Source organism: Lithobates pipiens, unplaced genomic scaffold, assembly GCF_037356315.1.
Source record: "Lithobates pipiens isolate NorthernLeopardFrog02 unplaced genomic scaffold, aLitPip1_a1.2 Scaffold_16, whole genome shotgun sequence".
NCBI lineage: Eukaryota > Metazoa > Chordata > Amphibia > Anura > Ranidae > Lithobates > Lithobates pipiens.
In genome coordinates, this window is record NW_027507748.1 from 959079 (window position 1) to 980207 (window position 21129).

The 21129-nt window shown below is 44.1% G+C and overlaps 1 protein-coding gene and 1 long non-coding RNA gene across 2 annotated transcripts in view; both read right to left on the minus strand.

The window, feature by feature from the left end:
• Positions 1–21129, minus strand: part of LOC143981520 (pregnancy-specific beta-1-glycoprotein 2-like) — a 545541-nt gene that overhangs the window by 470307 nt on the left and 54105 nt on the right. The window lies entirely within an intron of this gene.
• On the minus strand, positions 9002–12217 carry LOC143981517 (uncharacterized). Its single transcript, XR_013274317.1, has 2 exons — positions 11957–12217; positions 9002–11160 (listed from the first exon to the last, which is right to left on the minus strand). It is a non-coding gene; the product is annotated as an uncharacterized LOC143981517 (long non-coding RNA).

Sequence of the window (21129 nt, forward strand, 5' to 3'; positions counted from 1 at the left end):
TATTTTTCCATAATAAAATGATTGGAACAATATGAAAATTCATAAAAAATTCCTAAATTCAGGATTACGAGCCGCTGCGCGCCCCCGGGGGCGCGCATCCCGGCGATCGTTGTTGCGGGGTGTCAGTCTGACACCCGGCAACTACGATCTCGGTAAAGAGTCTCCGACGGAGACTCTTCACCATGTGATCAGCCGTGTCCAATCACGGCTGATAACAGTGTAAATAGGAAAAGCAGCCGATCGGCTCTCCTCTGACAGGGGGGGTCTGTGCTGATCGATTATCAGCACAGCCCCCCCGAGGATGCCCACACTGGACCACCAGGGACGCCACCAGACCACCAGGGATGCCAAGGACAAGGTATGCCACCCTAGACCACCAGGGATTCCAGTCAGTGCCACAATGGATGCCAATCAGTGCCCATAATGGATGCCAATCAGTGCCCACAATGGGCATCACTGATTGGCATGCATTATTGATTGGCACTGATTGGCATCCATTAGTACAATATATTATAATACAATGCCGCCTATCAGTTCCCATCTGTACCACCTATCAGTGCCTACCCATGCCCACCTGTGCCACCTACCCATGCCCACCTGTGCCGCCTACCCATGCCCACCTGTGCCACCTACCCATGCCCACCTGTGCCGCCTACCCATGCCTACCTGTGCCACCTACCCATGCCCACCTATGCCACCTATCCATGCCCATCCGTGCCAATTTGTGCCACCTATCAGTGCCCATCCGTGTCGCCCATCAGTGCCACCCATCAGTGCCGCCTATCAGTGCCACATATCGGTGTCCATCAATGCCACCTCATCAGTGCCACTTCATTGGTGCCACCTCATCGGTGCCCATCAGTGCCGCCTTATCATTGCCCATCAGTGTAACCCCATCAGTGCCCATCAGCGAAGGAGAAAACTTACTTATTTGCAAAGTTTTGAAACTGAAACAAAAAAAAACATTTTTTTTTTCAAAATTTTCGGTATTTTTTTATTTGTTTAGCAAAAAATAAAAACCGCAGAGGTGATCAAATATCACCAAAAGAAAGCTCTATTTGTGGGGGAAAAAATGATACAAATTTCATTTGGGTACAGTGTAGCATGACCGCGCAATTGTCATTCAAAGTGCGACAGCGCTGAAAGCTCAAAATTGGTCTGGGCAGGAAGGTGTTTATGTGCCCCCCGGTATTGAAGTGGTTAAAGATCTTATGAATTTCTGTAAACTGACATAGGTCTGGAATTTATTAAAGTTCCTAACTGGAGCAAACTTCAGACCCTTGTCAAGAACCCTAAGTTCATCTTCCGTAAGTTCAACACCGCTAATATTATAAATTCCTGTACCTATCACAGGTTTTGTCTTTTGTATTCTTCTTCCTGCCCTTCTTCCTCTCTTAACCTTCTTTTGCCCCCTTGTTTGCTACTTGTGGGGGTTTGACCCCATGGGTCTTGCCACTGCACTTGGCGTGACCCTAAAAAACCCTCCTCTTGAGTATTCACTTCCTGTGAGAGTGGAGCAAAACGATTTTGAGTAGGTATTTGTACCTGATCGGGATACTGGTTGTTACCTCTAGGATAGTCATTCCATCTGCCTTGTTGATTGGGGTAGGTGGAATGAGAATTCCTGTGAAGGACATTATTAGCATTACGACCCCTTGGGGGGTTAGAGTAACCCCTCTGTTCTTGCCATTGAGGTTGTTCCCTCAATGGTGGATTATAATAGTTGTTACTTCTACCTCTGCCCCCCTTGCTAGAATTACCCCTACCGCTATTAGTGGGGTGACTAAACCACTTCCCTGGGGAATTCCGTCTATTAGGGGAGCTAGAAGCAATCGGAGTAGAGGCTAGGGGGACAAAAGGAGCTCTGGTAGGGGCAACTACGGGTGTATTTTCAACACCCGGGGACTTAGATTGCCACCTAAAGGTCTCCCCCCCCCCTATGCAAATTCTCCCGAATCTCTGATATATTTGGTTTTCTTTTTATCTTGTATTTCTCTATCCCATTTAGTCATTTTATTTTTCAAGTCACCAGACAATTTTTCAAAGTCGGGAGATTTCTCAAAGGGCTAAATTTTATTTTTAAGATCTGCAATAGATTGATCCAACAATTTCATTTTTCTATGTTTTCTAGCCAATAAGAGATCAATAAGCTCTTGACCCTTATTGTCAAAGAAATTCTGCCATTCTGACATGGATTCATCATCCATAAGTCCATCATTAGGGGGAATATCCCACCTTAACCTCCTGGGGAGACGTTTACATTTGCTATATTGCTCAAACGATGCAATGTCCCTCCAAGTTTTCATTTTCTTTTCAAACATATACCCTCGTTTTTTTTTTAAAACATACTGATAAATCATCTGGATTGATAGGCAGGGGGGCATCTGAAAAAACTTCATCAAGTTTCACCTCCCTCTTATCAAGAGCGTTAAATACATCCATGTGTCCTGCTAAAAGGAATATGTATTGATAAACAGATAATAAGATAAAAAAGACAATCAGCGCTCACATGTACCCAAAATACAAATCATTTTTGCAAGCTGAACACCTAAAGGAGCAATACACAACGTGAAACCGGCCTCTATTCATATGAAACAATTTAAACTACTTCTCACATTCCTGATAGCCACAAAACAGAGCATAGCTAAGGCATGGAGAACACCCGTCCTGAATATTGGAGAACCCAAACTTAGAATGAATCAGTCTTTCATCCATGCTAAAATGGAGGCTACTGATCAGAATCACCTGACAAAGTCTGACATCATATGGAAACCATGGATGGATTATTATATGTCAGACACATTTGATAAACGTTACTTTCTCCATGGTGATCAATAATACTCTTTCAAGGATTACAACTTCAGTTTATATTTGTAGAACTCATATCCGGAGTCCTGTTGTTTCCCCATCCCATATGTCTTTATTCCTCTTATCATTTTATTTTTCCTTTTATTTTTATGATAACTTTCCTTCCTATCACCGGATTTTCCTCATGTCACATTATCTAATATAAACATTTATCCAAAGTTACGCAAACTTTTTTTTATCAATAACAAAGTCATATTTAGATATATATGAATATACTTTGATTTAGAAAGTTTTCTTTTCCTTTTTCTTTCTTCCCTCCATTTTTCTTCTCTTGTAACATCCGTACTTCAATATGTCATTTTTATAATTATATCAAATATTCTGTATATGCTGTTATTTTATGTTTCCAAAACAAAAACAATTGAATGAAAATAAAAACACGCATGTAACACCAAAGAGTCCGTAGTGACTTCGGGTGTTCAGAACTATGTCACAGCGGGTGGGTGAGAGGCCACTGTGACAGCCTTGACATTCCCTGAGTGACCACGGTTCTGAGGACAAATCAAAAGCTTTGAAACACGTCATGTGACACGTTCTGACGTCACTTCCAGAGTGCTCCAAGTGCGTTCCACGCTGGTTCTCCCACCGCGAGGCACGCGGCCGGCCCCCTCATCTACCCGGCCACTACACCACTGAAGCCTGCTGTGACATAGCCCTGGACTCCCCTAAGTGACCACCGACTCTTTAGAGTTACATGCTTGTTTCATCCAATATTATGTGAGTAACCATTTGGCTGTCAGGTTCCAAGGAAGAGGACGATTGTGGAGAGGGTGCCCCTTGCGGCTAAGTGCAGCGCTCCCCTGGGAGTGATACAGAGGGAGCAGTGCCCAAAGGTGTTGTTGGCGATGAGCCGGTCACTTGGAACGCACTGGTAGTTGCTGGGATGACCCGCAGAGCCACTGAGCGTGGGGTGCCGGGCAGAAGACATCAGTGGGGGCAAACCGGTAGCAGGAACTGAAGACAAGCCAGGAGTCATACACGAGAGATCAGTCCAGGAATGCCAGAGATGAAGTACAGATGAAGGAGAAGACAGGAACGTAGTTGGTGGTGCAAGCCAGAGGTCAATCAGGAGCAGATCAGAAGCAGAAGTCCAACAAGCAGGGAACAGGGAATAGAAACACAGAGACACAGGAGCACAGGAAACATTGGGGAGCCGACAATAATCCAGCAATGGGCGGCTCCAAAAACAGACTTAAATAGCCCCAGAAGTGCTGCCCACATCAGTCACACTGTGCATAGAATAAATAAGGAGGGGAGAGGCAGACCCAATTATGTGAGAAAAACTGCAGATAGAAACGTGAACTATATAATACAAAAAACGTATACATGGGTGAATATGTGTGTAGTGCCGGTACTCCTGAAGAGTACGCACTATGTTGTAAATTTAGTTTTTCTCAAGACTATAGTTGGGTCTTGGGGGTTAATTTCTCTAAATTGTGGTTTCTGGCATCAGTTTGGCTGGGCTGTAATATGTTCTGTCTGGTCATAGATGTAGGTATCACCTCTGACAGGCATTGGAACGCAGTCTGGTTGGACGCATTGGGTACCAAACTCTTTTTCTGAGCCAATCAGTGGGTGCATTGTCTTGCTGTGTATTCCGGGAGAGGGAACTTAAGGTGCTGAAGTCACGTGATTCTGGGTTCCAGTCCAGAAGTTCGTCCTGACTCCATGGTCCTGGTCCTCCTGACCAGCCCCCAGGGGCTCTCATGGCCTGGGGTGCGGATCCATCCATTTCCGAGTCTTGGGCCTGGCTAGTCCGAGGCGCAGTAACTGGAAGGAGGATTCTAAAGTGTTCCGGTGCCGTCTTGGGTTTGGAGAGGCCCAGCAACTGAAAACACAACCGGGGAGGACTCTTCAGAAGAGGGACACGCACGAGGCTGGCTGCTCGGTTAGAGCCTGGAAGCTGAGCTGTAAGGACAGCATTTCTCATGGTATCGAGAGAAAACCACCACTCCAGGATAGCCCTCCAAGGCGGATGTCCTTCTTCCTAACGTGGAGCCCTATGTGCTGGCTAATACATGTGCAATCGGCAGGCAATGGCAAAAAACTCTGGATAGCCGCACACCAGAAAAAGGCTTAAAATCCTGTGTTTTTATTAAAAATCGGGGGTCACATCAAATGATCCACAGCAAAGAAAAGGGTACAAAAATACTAACGCGTTTCGCACTGGAATCAGTGCTTACTCATAGTTGGCTATCTCTAAAACAAACATCAAATATATAACGCAAAAAGTGCATATCATATGGTGAAATGATTAGTGAGACAATTGCAGACAGCTGGAGAACAATAATGGTAATTGGATCCCAACATGTGTTGTCAAGCAATCAATTTAAGCAAAGAGAAGCCGTTTGAAAAAAGCAAACTAGAACTATATAAAAGTGTAAATTAGGTATATACACTGTGTGCATGTGGAGCCGTATAAATACATGCATACATGCACACTTATATACTAGTAATGGTGTAAAAAGAAAAGAAAATGATGTGATGTGACCCCTCGATTTCTAATAAAAACACAGGATTTTAAGCCTTTTTCTGGTGTGCGGCTATCCAGAGTTTTTTGCCATTGCCTGCCTATTTCTCATGGTAGCGCCGGACCGGCTGCAAGAAACTGGTACCATAAGAAAGTTCCTAATTTCATCTTTCATTTACAATTAAGTTCCAGTGAGAGACTTTATTGTGTTCATCTGAAGTTTTACAACCAAGTCTGTGGCAGAGACTTTGCTAAGTTGAATCTCTTGTTGGCTGCTAAATCCAAACCACAAGGATTTATCCAACAGTTGAAGTATCCAGTTGTGAATGGCTATTCCCTGGATCATCTAGAGAGAGACATTGTCAAGTGTCAGCCGTTTTCCAAGTACCTGAGCTTTCCTACCCATCCCCCCTATTCCCAACTGAGAGACGGAGTTTCTGTTCAACGTTTTATGCAAATAAAGATTCCTAAAGGAAGTCAAGTGTCGGTCTCTGCAGTTATTGGGCCATCAACCTCGGGAACCCCTAGACAAGAACGACGAGCTACGAGGTGAAGAAGGTAAACGGTAAGCCCAAAATAACAAGCCGCTCCTTCGGGGGTCAGTGCTACAAGTGGGGGCTCGCAGTCCGGGATTTGCCGTTACCTCTCACAATGGAGAAGAACTGTACATGTGAATTTATGGAATAGAGGGTGGAAAGTTTTTTTGGACTGCGCCATTTTGAGAAAGGCAAAAGACATTCACTGTTAGCGTGGGAGGAGCCCTGGAGAAAAGCCCGCAAAATTGCGCAACCAGAGGAACCAGTGGGAGGAGTCTTGCCTGTTTCGTCTTCCTACACGAGGCACGGCGTGAGTGTGTCGTAGGAAGATAGTGAAGCCAGTTGTGTTTCCAACGCGGAGAGGAAAAGTGTCTGGAAATAAAATGTATCGTGTTCCGGGTACATCATCTGTACCAGGACCCAGGATGCCTTCAGTGAGAGGTCCCACCAGTATGCAGATACCCGGTACTGTGATGGCCGACACGGGAATCCGCCTGCTGCCACAGGGGTGGTTTGTCCTCTACACCGCCGGGGACATTGAGGCCCTTGGCATGCTATGTGGAGGATGGGAGAGTTTGATCCCAAGCCCTCGGCCATTTGCCCGGTGTCGGAGATGCAGGGAGTACATTTTTTTTTTAACATTAGTTTTTTATTGAAGAAAACAATTTCCGTGACATATTTATGTTGTACATAGAGTCCTTTACATGTTATCAGTATACAGCAATGATATAATTATAGATCTGATTCTCATTGACGTGATAATGTAGAACAGAACTAATGCCGGGTCTCAGAAGTGAACATTTATCATCTTTTAGGTTCCTTCTCATTCAAGCTCTTCCAGCTCAAGATGCCCCATTGGGAACACTCTGCATCTCAGAGCTGGAGTTGCCCCTGTATTGTACCCTCTAGTGGCCCAGATCACTAACTAACAGCTAATAAAGCAACAAAACATGAATGAAGGATGTAGTGAAGAATTACCAAATACAGTTATGTACACCAGTTATATACGGCCGTCCATATACTCCAGTTCCCGACAAATTCCTTACATTTTAAGCAGTTAATTTCTAGTTTCCTTTCAAGGTTGTGATGTCTTTGGACTCTCCTTGTCATGTCAGGTATATTTATGTATGTGGTGACTTTCCATGAGCCCAGCACTAGGGATCTAGCGGTTAGGAGTATGGGGGTGACTACCTGTCACATGTTATGTGGGAATTTTTCTATTCCTATGTGTAGTATTGGGTGGTGTAACAACCTTATATACTGTACACCTATACCAGTCCTTACAAGGACCTTTGTGGACCTAATAGTAATAGCTAGTGATTAGACTGACTGTCCCTCCTCCACACAGCGTCCTGTCCCTCCCTACACTGACAGAAGACAGCTGCAGAATCAGTCAGCAGTGCACTGAACCCTATATACTGTACACCTATACTAGTCCTTAAAGGGACTTTTATGGACCTAATAGCTAGCGATTTGTGTCACTACAGTCTCTCCCTGCTCCACACAGCGACCTCTCGCTACACTGACAAAAGACCGAATGTAAAATGGCCGCCAGATCAGGTCTATTTATAAGGTAGGGGAATGTCCAATTGTCCATGTGCTGAAATGTCTCAATTGGCTGTCCTGTACCCCATGATGGATGTGTCATGGGTCAAAGTTCTTCACAATGTAAACAAACATGGCCGCCGCGAACAGGGCCAGAAGTCCGCCAGTTTAGCAAATCGCAAACTAGCAAAATTTGCCGCGAACCGTAAGGCCATCTCTAGTGCTCTCTATCTCGGTGCTGGTGTCAGTGCTCTCTATCATGGTGCTGGAGGCAGTGCTCTCTATTTTGGTGCTGGTGTCAGTGCTCTCTATTACGGTGCTGGTGTCAGTGCTCACTATCACGGTGCTGTTGTCAGTGCTCAGTCTCTATCGCGGTGCTGGTGTCAGTGTTCTATCTCAGAGCTGGTGTCAGTGAGGGAGATAGCCACGGAAAAGCCAATCAGCAGGCAGTGCCAGCACCATGGCTGAGGATCAGCACTGGACTGGCACCTCCAGACCACCGCAGTGGAGCCCTGCATAGGTGGGGGTAAGGGCTGGGCAGAGAGAGGGGTCAGGGGCTCAAGCCCAGGTTGGCACACTGGCACAGGACTGCGCTGCCCTGACCCATAGCCTGGCCTGACCTTGCCTCTCCTCCATGGCCTTCATGCGCTTCTGAATTGTCAAAATCTAGTAAGTATTTTGTGGCTGAAAATATGACCTGGTGGTTTTTAAGGTTCACCTGCCATTAAAGTGAATGGGGTCCGCCGCAAACCTTGAGGTTTGCAAACATTTGGGCACATCCGTGGATCGCGTTCGCGAAACGTCCCATCGGAAGTTCGTCCATCACTACTCACATCAGTCCGTACCCTCAAGAAGCCCACAATCCAAGGTTCCCATTCATATACTATGGCCAATTTTGAACAATTTTGTAGACGCTATTACTTTTGCGCAAACCAATCAATAAACACTTATTTTTACCAAAAATATGTAGAAGAATACGTATCGTCCTAAACTGAGGAAAAAAAATTTATTTATATATTTTTGGGGGATATTTATTATAGCAAAAAGTAAAAAATATTGAATTTTTTTCAAAATTGTCGCTCCGTTTTTGTTTATAGCGCAAAAAATAAAAACCGCAGGGGTAATCAAATACCACCAAAAGAAAGCTCTATTTGTGGGAAAAAAAGGACGTCAATTTTGTTTGGGAGCCACGTCGCACGACCGCGCAATTGTCAGTTAAAGCGACGCAGTGTTGAATCGCAAAAAGCGCTCTTGGTCAGGGAGGGGGTAAATTCTTCCGGGGTGGAAGTGGTTAAGATACTTTGAGGAAACATCCTTTCAAGTTCGAGATAATTTCCTTCAAGGTTTAACAAACTGACGTGTCATCCGTAACTTGGACTACTGGGCCTATTGATGGTTTGAACAAGGTAAGGAACCTGTTTCGGCTCTTGGTTGTCTTGTCAATTAGAAAAGAAGAGGAAAGTTGTAGAATGAAAGATTAATTCAGCATCAAGATTTTAATTTAGGTGTACATATTGAAAAGCTCAAAATATTCAATGAAAAATTCTATTTGTGCTGGAACTCTATATAAATATTGAATACATTTAAAAGAGTTTAATGATTTTTTATTAGAAGGCAATATCAGAAGTAGAGAGAAGTCATCTCTCAACCAGAAATAATCATTGAGACTGATATTTATCTGAGACACTATATTACAATGATACTACTTTGATGCATAGAAGCTCTCCTTTTTAATAGGAGGCAATTTTAAAGGCAGAAGTTGGGTATGTTTCAGCAAGAAAAATGTAATTACATCGTCATTTTTCTGAGAGATAATATAAGGATAAAAAGGTTTGATGCACATAGTCTCGTCCTTTCAAATAGGATTTAACTGTAGAAGCAGAGAGAATTTATATTTCAGCCATTATTTTCTATGAAGACACACACACACAAATTCCTTTTTATAGGAGGAAATTCACGAGGGAGAGAGCAGGCAGACTCCATATTTTTGTGACAAATAGTGTACAAAGTATTAGCCCTGATTTTTCATAGGCCATAACTTCATTGAAATTGGGCAATTTCTATTTAAGAAATCAGTGTTAGACCACACTACGTCTATATCCCAAAAATAAAAAATCAGGATGCCTCTGCACTCAAGTAGGCACAAAAGTTGAAAATAAACATCATGATATAACTTGTATTAAAGCAAAAAAAATTTGCAAACTCAGAAGCAGCAGACGGAAGCAACAAATGTGGTTCAATTTGAAATGTACTGTAATAGGCAATGCAAACACAAATGGTCCATGCATTATTTACCCAGCAAAACAAATAAACCAATTTATAACACCGGAAAATAGCAACAGAAAATTAGGTTTGGGGTATTCTTTGTGCAAGAACACTATAACTCAACACAGAAATTCATGCAGCGTGAGGATGAGCTCAGGGTTCGGTCTGAACATAAGTTTGTACCAAACTTTGGCTGTTGGGGTATTAATCTTTTAGCCCATTTGGTAGGACACAACATTTCTACCACTAATATATATGAAAGCTCCCTATCTGTCAGGTGTGGCTAAGGAAGTGGTAGGTGTTGGCAGGTGCCTTGTGCTTAGCAAACAATGATGCCACACTGGAATCCCCAGCCATGTAAACAAGGCATAAGAAATTGCATGACTTCCCTGACCAAATATGGGCCAAATGACAACGTTCTTGTCTGTGGTTATGTGGACCCCCTGCAGCTGACCACATGATCCTGCGACATGGAAAAATGACCTTCCACATGATGGTGGAGGATAGCCATGGCCTTATGGGTTGGGAACCTGGCCCTGCGGTACATCAAAAGCGGTAAATTGATACAAGAGACCTATATCCACCAGTGGAAATGTCAGAAGCTGTAAAGTCAGCTGTTATTGAGATAGTGGGCATCAGCGTGGCTGGAGTGGTACTTTTTATTTTGTTCCAGGAGCTGGGATAGAGAAACCTGCCTGCTCAAAGCTAAAGCTGGAGATGGCAGGACATAGTTGGCTGAATCAGAGCATGGTTCTAACCTATGCTTGCCCCTACTCTGCTCTACCCATGCTGAGCCCCACCAGGAAAAGCTGTAAGGTGACACCCTTTGAAATACTTTCATCTGAATTGTTTGAGGCTGATGAGGAGCTCTTTTACACTCTATCACTAGTCTAAGCTGGACTGTAGCTTCTAAGGTAGTTGTCAGATAAAGCCCAGATAAAGAAACAAAAGCTGTATTTAAAAAATAATATATTGCATATAGAAAGTAAAAAGCAGACACAACCATAGACTAATATGGCTACTAACCACAAATAAAAGAAAAAAACATTCATATACAGCCACCAATGGTCACCAATCCTTCAAGTCCCTTGTCAACTTTGAGCCAGAGTATTAAGCTGGCCCTACATGGCTCAAATTTCAACTGAGTCTTGCTGAATCAGCTGAAATTGGAGAAGCTGGTGGACCTGTAAGTGTCACCAGAGTTTGAGTTTCTTTACATAGTTGTGTTATTGTTCTCATTCAATTTCCAGGCTGACAATCTGGGGAAATGTTTGTCACTTTAATTGTAGTAAGTTGGTTCCATTTTCATCTCAGTCAGATCCCTTCTCCTGGTCCTCCTCTCACTCCGATTCTTCTCAGTCTTCATCTTCCTCAGGTCATTGACTATATAGATGAGGAGCGCAGTGTTGAGGACACACATCACACCATGGGACAGGAGGTGACCCCAACCTGACCACATACCAGACCGACTGTCTTCTAAATAGAGAGAAAATATGGGGGAAACAATAAGAGTTGTACAGAAGAGTAATATTATATATCAAACCTGGTCAGATCTTCAGTACAGCAGTGTCAACATAAAAACACAGTCACACTAGTAACAGGGCAGATATTCTGGTTGTTTTGATAAGGAAGTAGCCGGCCATTTAATAAGCCAGTAAAGATGGAGAATAGAAGAAGGTCAGATTATCATGACACAATGACACCAGGACATGACCATGTGTGAGAGTCACCAGCCATCACATCACCCTAACAAACACTGCCAATAGTATATAAACCCTTAGTTGGGGCCCTTATGTTGGTGTGCCCTGGAAAGGTGCCGTCATTTTTAGATATGGGGAATAGAATGATTCTCCTTAAGAGGCAAAATAGTTGTCACAGTTCTCCTTATTAGGTGAAGTTGATGGGGGGGGGTCACTTTAAGATGTTAGATTGTAGGAAAGAGTCAGTTTAGGAAAAGGGGGGAAATTGACAGGCATGTGTCCCTTTACAGAATGAAGTTAAACTTAAGTGGAAAAACACCTTCCCTGACAGCTTTGGTGGATGACAACTGACGTATACAAAGGGACACGGTCTTGGGGGGAAATGTCCTTTACCATATAATTTATATGATCATATTTGGTCAATGACATCACAGGATCCCGGTTATGCCTGACCAGCCTGGGGGATCTGACTGATGTTTGCTCTATAATGGGGTATACAGTATACAGAATGAACACTGTTCTGGTATATATAGAGTTAATAGAAGGGACTCATTAGGAACAGGACACCTCACCTGGACAAGCATCAATTGTCTGATTGGTGGATCTCTCACTGATGCTGTTTTTTGCCGAACATCTGATATTCCAGGAATTGGGCGGTGACACAGTAGGCACAGTGACACGGACTGTCCGCTCGGTACTGGTGACATTGTATACCCTCAATTGTCCATTCACAGTCAGGAAGATGGAGGAGTCAGTACCATTTTTCACCTCACAGGAGATCTCAGTGCTGTTATTCTGGAGACACCTCACATCCAGGACCGGATCTGATACCGGAACTGAGAGATAAAGAGATGGGGAGATCTGTAACATGGCACTATAATGGGTTATGATCCCTCTAATACCCTGTCCACCCCAATCCATTACATTTATAAAAAGGACACAGGTGTTTACAACACTTTCCCCAGTGGTCTGCAGGAGGGGGACTTATTTGAATCTGGTCCCAAAAACTCTGCCCCTCTATATGAATGAGTAAAGGGTACAAAGTATCTCTAGAACAAGAAAATGTATCACCACAGCGTGGTACTGAGGATACTGTTATAATATTAGGTGCCACGTCCCGGAATTATATGAAAGAGAAAAAATTCAACAAAAGGGCTTGGACTTTATAGGCACAGAAAACAACATAATATATATTTTAAAAAATCATTTATTATATATAGAAATTTTGTTAAAAGCAATGACAGATAAACATGTCTCAAAGTTGTAGAATATAACAGCAGAATGCAAGGTCAAAACATACAGACCATATATCATATATGACAAGAAAACAGTGATAGTAACACCAATTTTCATAACATAATAGTTCAACAGAATACTTAAATTGAGGTCTACACTAGCAGTTCCATTAGACGACTTGAGCTTCTTCAGGAGCTTCATAGAGACAAGTTTGCTGCAAAGATATAACAAAATCAGGAAAATATATATATAATTTTACCAAAGGTGAGCCCATTGCCCTAATAGTGCAAAGTCTATAATTAAATCTTTAAGAATACCAACATGGTAACGTACCAGGTTAATATGGGGAAATGAAATATAAGCTCTCACTTGGCGGCTGCTAGGAGTGGTGTGGCAGACAGGCAGAGAGGGTCTGTCAGGTCAGCGTTCTATTTAACACGCGCGTGGTAAATGTACTCCTATTTCTGGACCTTTCAGCTGCCTTTGACACAGTTGACCACCCCCTCCTCCTCAAAAAACTTTACTCCCTCGGTCTCCATGACTGCGCTCTTCAGTGGCTCTCATCCTACCTACCCCAACGCACCTTCAGTGTCACTTACAATTCTATTTCCTCCACTCCTCTTCCCTTCTCCATTTGGGTCCCCCAAGGTTCTGTTCCTGGACCTCTTTTATTTTCAATCTACACCTCTTCCCTGGGTCAGCTGATAGCCAGTCATGGCTTCAATATATATATATATATTTTCTTTCAATAGATTTTTATTGTTATACAAAACAACAGTTTACAAAACATATCGATAATAAGTTGCAGTAGGGCGGGACGCCCCCCTTAAAAATAAATGCATCACATTGGGAAAGCATACGATGAGAAAAACAAATAAGAAACATAACCCCCCCCAGACCATGGTTGCAATGTAGAAGGCAAGAGAATAATCCCTGACCAGTCAGAGTGAGAGCGTGTGGCAGCTTCAATACATTCAAGAAAGGGGGCAACTGGGCCCCCCCGATTTGTGGGGACCCGGAGACCCTTCCTTAACACCCTCCACCCGGGGCCGAGACGGGCCCAGGGAAGATCGCCCAGCCGCCCCGAATGGGAGCACACTGCGACTGGGCAACTCCCCAGAGCTCCCCACCCCCCAGCATAAGGGTCAGGTCAGCCACCTACGCTTTTTAGGCATTCGAAGTATAGCAGGTGAGAACTAGGAGTTATACGACTGAGTAAGGCACAAGTGATGTGTACACATTATCCGGGAGGAAGAACAGGAAGAACACAGTAAAACAAACTAAGATTTCCTTACAGCGTATAGATTAAGAAATCCAATAAGTAAAATATTAACCAATCCCAAAGGATATTAGCAGCCAAAGGGAACATCCCCTACAGGGAGGGGAAGAAGAGTAAAGGGGCAAAGGGGATAAACAAAGAAAATAAGAAAAGGGAAAGCAAAGAAGAGGAAAGAGAAAATTAGCGTAGAAGAGTGTAAAAGAAGGCAGAAGGGAGGTGGAGAAGGTCGTCCGGAGGAGTGAGCAACAGCCAGGAATACCGATATTTCAGTGTGGGAGGATGATTCCAACAAAAGATGCCCAAGGTTCCCAAGTATGGTAGAATTTCTCGGAGCGATCCAAGATTACACTGGTCATTTTTTCTTGATTCATGATCCAAGAAATCTTTTTCTTAGCTAATCTGGGTGACACAGAAGGTGTCTTCCAGGCTTTTGCCAGGGTAAGTTTGGCACCCAGTAAAATAAAGTGGATGAGGCGTTGTGTAATCTTGGGCGCTCCCGTGACTGGGAAGTTGAGAAGTGCAATGTGGGGGGATGGTGAGATAAGTCGTGAGGTGATTATGCTTATCCAGGAGAAAATTTTACACCAGAAATGGCGGATCCTGGGACAGGACCACCAAACATGAAACATGTCACCCCTAAGGTTACAGCCCCTGAAACATAGAGGAGATGTTGATGGGAAGATGTGGGCTAGTTTTGTGGGTACCAAGTACCACCTGGTAAGTACTTTTATGCTCGCTTCTATGAGACTGGTATTCATGATGCCCTTGTATGAGTAGGAAAAATTCCGTTGCCAAGTCTCCAGGCTCCAAGACTGGGCTAAATCATCTTCCCAAGCCAACATGTAAGAGGTTTTGGACTGTTTGCCCGAGAGTGCCCTGTAAATCAGTGAGATCCCACCCCTCTGCTCGATATCCTGCCCACACCATTGTTCATAAGGGGTAATTTGCGGTCCATCCGGGAGAGGTCTGCATTTTTTGTGAAGAAACGCAGAAATCTGTGTGAATCTGAAGAATTCAGATCTGGGCATATCCAGTTTACTCACACAAAAGGCCTTCGTTAGGGGGCCTAAAGGTCTGAGAAAGTGTCCAATTCTGTAGAGCCCCTTGTCTAGCCACCACTGGAATGCTTTGATGTCTAGGCCCGGATGGAAGTCTGGGTTGTGAAATAAGTGTTTCAGGGGTTCTAAGGGAGAGATTAGGTGTGCGTTGCCCCTGAGGGAGTCCCATAAAGTAAATGAGTGGGACAGCGTCGGCGACATGATTGGGGGTCTGGATCTTTTGGAGCTCCATAGGAGGAAATCAAGGATATGAAGTGAGACTGCCAGTCTTTCAATGTGTATCCAGTCAGGATGTTCCCAGCGGGAGTAGATTCTGGAGAGCTGTGAAAGTTGTGCTGCTTGGAAATACCAGAGCAAATTTGGTAGACCCAATCCCCCCTCAGTCCTAGATCTATATAGGACCGACTTGGCCAATCTATGACCACCCTTCCCCCAAATAAATTTGATGACCCTGGCTTGGAAGAGCCTAAGGTGGCTTTTGTTTATTGGTATTGGAAGGGTCCTAAAATAGTAAAGTATACGCGGGAGTAATGTCATTTTGATTGCATTGATCTTACCTAGCCAGGTCATGGGAAGCCCTGACCACTTTAAGAGGTCTCTCTCTAATTTTTTGTATAGCGGCGGGTAATTAGCTTGGTAGAGGAGATCCACCCTTGGTGTCAGATTTATCCCTAGGTATGTAATAAACGAGTCGGTCCAGGAGAATCTAAAGCTATCTCGGAGCCTAGAGATGAGTGAGTCTGCAAGGTTAATGTTAAGTGCTTGAGATTTGTTGTAGTTGACCTTGAGGCCAGATACCGAGCCAAAGTCATCCAGGAGGCGACAAATGTTAGGGAGCGATGTAAGGGGAGAGGATACAAAAAGTAAGATGTCATCCGCAAATAATGGGCATTTGTGAGTTTGGGAGCCACAAGCTATGCCCTTGATATTAGGATCGTTCCGAATAGAAATTGCTAAGGATCCAATCGCTATGGCGAAGATAAGAGGGGATAAAGGACATCCTTGTCTCGTCCCCCTTAAAATGGGGAAATATTCAGAGTAAAATCCCTGCAGACGCAACTGGGCTGAAGGAGTTGAGTATAGAGCCCTCAGAACATTGAGAAAATGTTCTCCAAATCCCCAACGTTGTAAAGTTGAAAAAATGAACGACCAGTTAAAAGAGTCAAACGCCTTTTGCAGGTCCAATGAAAGCAAACAGCCTTGTCTAGGAGCTCCTTTGTCCCAGTTGGAGTTTAGGATAGAAATCAGGTCAATGGCTCTACGTGTCTGGTCAGAACCTTGTCGACCTGGTATAAAGCCAACCTGATCTTTATGGATATACAAACTAATGAAGGAGGCCAGGCGGTCTGCAAGGATCTTAGTCAGAATCTTTAGATCATTATTGATGAGGGAAATTGGTCTATAGTTGGAGACTGCACTAGGGTCCTTGTCTGGTTTAGGGATAACCGTTATATATGCCATATTAGAGGAAGCTTCTAAGGGGCCCCCTCTCCGAAGCTCATTGAAAAAACGAGCAAGGTATGGGGCTAGAGTGGTGGAGAAGGATTTGTAATAGGGTTTAAAGAAACCGTCCGGGCCAGGAGCAGAATGGGGCTTTAATTTTTTGATCACTGCACAGACTTCTTCCTGTGAGATAGGAGCATCTAAAATCTGGCGATGAGAAGATTTCAAAATTGGGTTTTGTACCGTGTTGAGGAATTGATCGACCTGCGTCTGCGTCGGGGAGTCCTTATCACTATAAAGGGATTGGAAGAAGGAATGAAATTGTTCCATTATGCGTTGTGGGTTTTGGGAGAGGGTACTACCATTAATTTTAATTTTAGGGAGAGCAGTGTGTTTGCTTTTTGGGGAAAGTCTACGTGCTAGGAATGTGCCTATCCGATCTCCCTGGCAGTAAAATCGGGATTGATTCCAGCGGATCCATTTTTCAGCTCTAGTAGTGAGTGCCAAGTTTAGGGAAGTACGAGCTGCATCCAGGTCCGATATGGGAACCTCAGAGGGGTGAGCCTTATGCCTTCTGGATAGGGCCGCAAATTCCTGCTCCAATCTGACAATGTCAGCTTTTTGTGCTTTGTTAATTTGAGAAGCAATTTGGATAAGATGTCCTCTGAGAACCGCCTTGTGAGCAGCCCAAGGGCATGAGGGTCCAACCTCTGGGGTGTCGTTAACTTGAAAATAAGTTTTAAGTTTGAGGTCAATCTCCGCTTTTCTGCCTGGATCGCTCAAAATAGATTCATTAAGGCGTCATCACCTATGGGGTCGAACCACTCCAGGGCGTTGGAAGGTTACTACCACCATAGAGTGGTCTGACCAGACTACGTCCTTAATGAAAGCTCTGTTTGTTAACGGAATGGTATGGGAAGTAACCCATATGTGATCTATTCTCGAGAAAGATTGGTGGGGACTGGAGAAATGGGTAAAGTCCCTCAGGGATGGATTCATTTCTCCCCAGATATCAATCAGCCCATGTTGAGAGATTAGTTTGGCTATGCGCAGACTTTGTTTAGTGGGTCGAACAAGGCGTTTACCCGGGGGGCGTGCCTTGTCCATACCCACTTCAAAGGCCATATTCGAGTCACCTCCAAAAACTACAGTCCCCTCCAATAAAGGCGACACGGTGTCCAGTAGATACTTAAAGAAGGCATATTGTCCTCTGTTGGGAGCATAATATGAAATGAATGAATAAAGATGTCCATCCAGCTCTCCAATCAATAGGATAAATCTACCTTCTGGATCTTTAAGTTCTGACTTGAGAAAGAATGTACATCTGTTGGAGAAAAAAATACCCACCCCCTTTGTTTTATCGTCTGCATTAGCCAGCGAGAGCTTCAATATAATTTCTACGCTGACGACACACAAATCTATCTCTCCACCCCTCAACTCACTTCATCAGTCTCCTCACCCATCACCAACTTACTAACAGACATATCTATGGATGTCACAACACTTCCTCCAACTCAACTTCTCCAAAACCGAACTTATAATATTTCCTCTCCCACGTGCCTCTTCTTCCGACTTCTCTGTCAAGAGCAATGGCACAACCATCCACCCATCCCCCCATGCCAAGGTTTTAGGTGTTATCCTGGACTCCGAACTCTCCTTTTGGCCCCACATCCAATCAATCACTTTCCAAAGCTTGCCGCCTCAACCTCCGAAACATCTCCAAGCTACGTCCGTTTCTAACCAAGGAAACCGCAAAGCTCCTGATTCACTCCCTGGTTATCTCTCTCGCCTTGACTACTGCAACTCCCGCCCCATTGGCTCACCTTTACATTGACTCCTCCCCCCTTCAGTCCATCATGAATGCTGCTGCCAGACTCATCCACCTTACAAACCGCACAGTGTCTGCTACCCCTCTCTGCCAATCCCTCCATTGGCTGCCACTTGCCCAGCAAATTAAATTTTAAATACTAACACTTACTTACTAAGCCATCCACAACTCTGACCCCAGCTACATCACTGGCCTAGTCCCCAAATACCAACCGATTCGCCCACTTTGTTCCTCCCAAGACCTCCTGCTCTCTAACTCCCTCATCACCTCCTCCCATATCTGCCTCCAGGACTTCTCCCGAGCCTCACCCATCCTCTGGAATTCACTACCCCAATCTGTCAGAATGTCTCCAAATGTATTCACTTTTAGGCAATCCCTGAAAACTTTTCTCTTCAGAGAAGCCTATCCTGCCTCCATCTAACAACTGCACTATTTTTTCCCATTTGCTCATCCCCCACAGCTATTACCCTTTTGTATAACTTGACCCTCCCTCCTAGATTGTAAGCTCTAACGAGCAGGGCCCTCTGATTCCCCCATGCATTGAATTGTATTGTAATTGTAGTATCTGCCCTAATGCTGTAAAGCGCTGGGCAAACTGTCGGCGCTATATAAATCCTGTATAATAATAATAATAATAATTTAATTATAGGCTTTGCACTATTAGGGCAATGGGCTCACCTTTGGTAAAATTACCTGTTCTAATTTATTAGATGATTGACCCCTCCAACCTTAGTCTGATCATCAGCATCTGATGGGATACTTCCCTGATGGGTTGCTAGAGAGGACGGGATCACCCCTCCCCCCCGTTCAATATCAGGTTGACACTAATTCAAGGCGGCAATAAGGCACTGTATGGCTGGCAAATCATCAATGTGTATTTTGTTATACTACTCATTTATACTAATGTGGTGAGTATACATCTAGCTACTCATCCGCTATCTTTTATAACCTTAACTAGATCACACATATATTACCTTATGTAAGTTTCATAGTATGTGGGGGTTTTCTCGAGCATCTTCCTGGTGGCGGACTAGCAACTTGGTTGGATAAACCATGTCTTGGCTCCTTATTCATCTTACTGATTGCAGGAACTTTCTATGTAAATTATATATAATTTGCTGGATATCTGTGTATATATATATATATATATATATATATATATATATATATATATATATATATATATATATATATTTCCTGATTTTGTTATATCTTTGCATCAAACTTGTCTCTATGCAGCTCCTGAAGAAGCTCAAGTCGCGTAAAATGCAGAGCTTTGTTATTTGCCTAATCGAACTGCAAGTGTAGACCTCAATTTAAAGTGCTTGTAAACCCTTACAACCAACTTTGACCTACAGATAAGCCTAGATTAAGGCTTACCTGTAAGTCCAAGAAATATCTCCTAAACCTACACGGTTTAGGAGATATTTGCCGAAAGACAGGCACTGCTGTCTACGACGCATGCGCCATAGACAGCGGCGCGCATGCGCGCTGAGCGCGCCGTGGTCAACGGTGATATGCCGCGAGTGGCGGCTCCTGTGCACATGCGTTGGAGTGATGTCATAGCGGCTTCGCCAAATGACAGCGGCGGAGCGGCGAGTCCCACCGAGAAGATGGATGCGCCGGACTACAGTGGACATCGGTGACTTCGCTGGCTCCTGTGTCAGGTAAGTGACATATATTGGACTACTATACGATGCGATGAGATGCGATGAGATGCATAGTAGTCCATTATGCTTTACCTTTGCAGGGAGTGAAAGAGGAAGTAAACCCATCAGGGTTTACTTCCTCTTTAAAGTCTATGGGACTCCAACGTTCAAAATCTAAAGTGCTCATTTTAAAGGGTAATATGCAGGTTACTGTCCTAAAAAGTGTTTGGGGACCCGGGTCCTGCCCCAGGGGACATGGATCAATGCAAAAAAAAGAAAAAAGTTTTAAAAACGGCAGTTTTTTCAGGAGCAGTGATTTTAATAATGATTAAAGTGAAACAATAAAAGTGTAATATTCCTTTAAATTTCGTAGCTGGGGGGTGTCTATAGTATGCCTGTGAAGGGGCGCATGTTTCCCGTGCTTAGAACTGTCCCTGCACAAAGTGTCATTTGTGCAGGAAAAAAAGTCTTTTAAAATCACTTGCAGCTAAATTGTCGGGTCTCCGTAATACAGAGAACACTCAATGAGTGTTCTCTGTATTAGCCGACAATTCATTCATTCATTGATAAAAAAAAAAAAAAATATGTGGTTCCCCCAAATTCAATTACCAGGCCCTTCAGGTCTGACATGGATATTAAGGGAACCCCGCGTCAACTAAAAAAAAAAATTGACATGGGGTCACCCTAAAAATCCACACCAGGTCCTTTATCCGAGCATGCAACCTGGCAGGCCACAGGAAAAGAGGAGGGGGCGAGAGAGCGCCCCCCCTCCTGAAACGTACCAGGCCACATGTCCTCAACATTGGGAGGATGCTTTGGGGGTCTGTGACCCCTCAAAGCACCTTGTCCCCATGTTGATGAGGACAAGGGCCTCATCCTCACAACCCTAGCCGGTGGTTGTGAGGGTCTGTGGGCGGGGGGCTTATCAGAATCTGGAAGCACCCTTTAACAAGGGGACCCCCAGATCACGCCCCCCCTGTTTGAAATGGTAAGGGGGTACAAAAGTACCCCTACCATTTCACAAAGAAAGTGTAAAAATGGTTAAATAAGACAAACACACTTTTGAAAAAATCCTTTATTAGAAATAAAAAAAAAAAAAAAAAAGATTCCAGCAGTGCTAATCCACTCTTGCTATCCAGCGACGGGTCTCCGGGGTCCAGCGATGGATGATCATATCCAGCAACGGGGGATCTCTCAGTCCAGCGCTGTCCATACATCCGTCTTCTGTCTCCACTCCGGAGACACTGCGGAG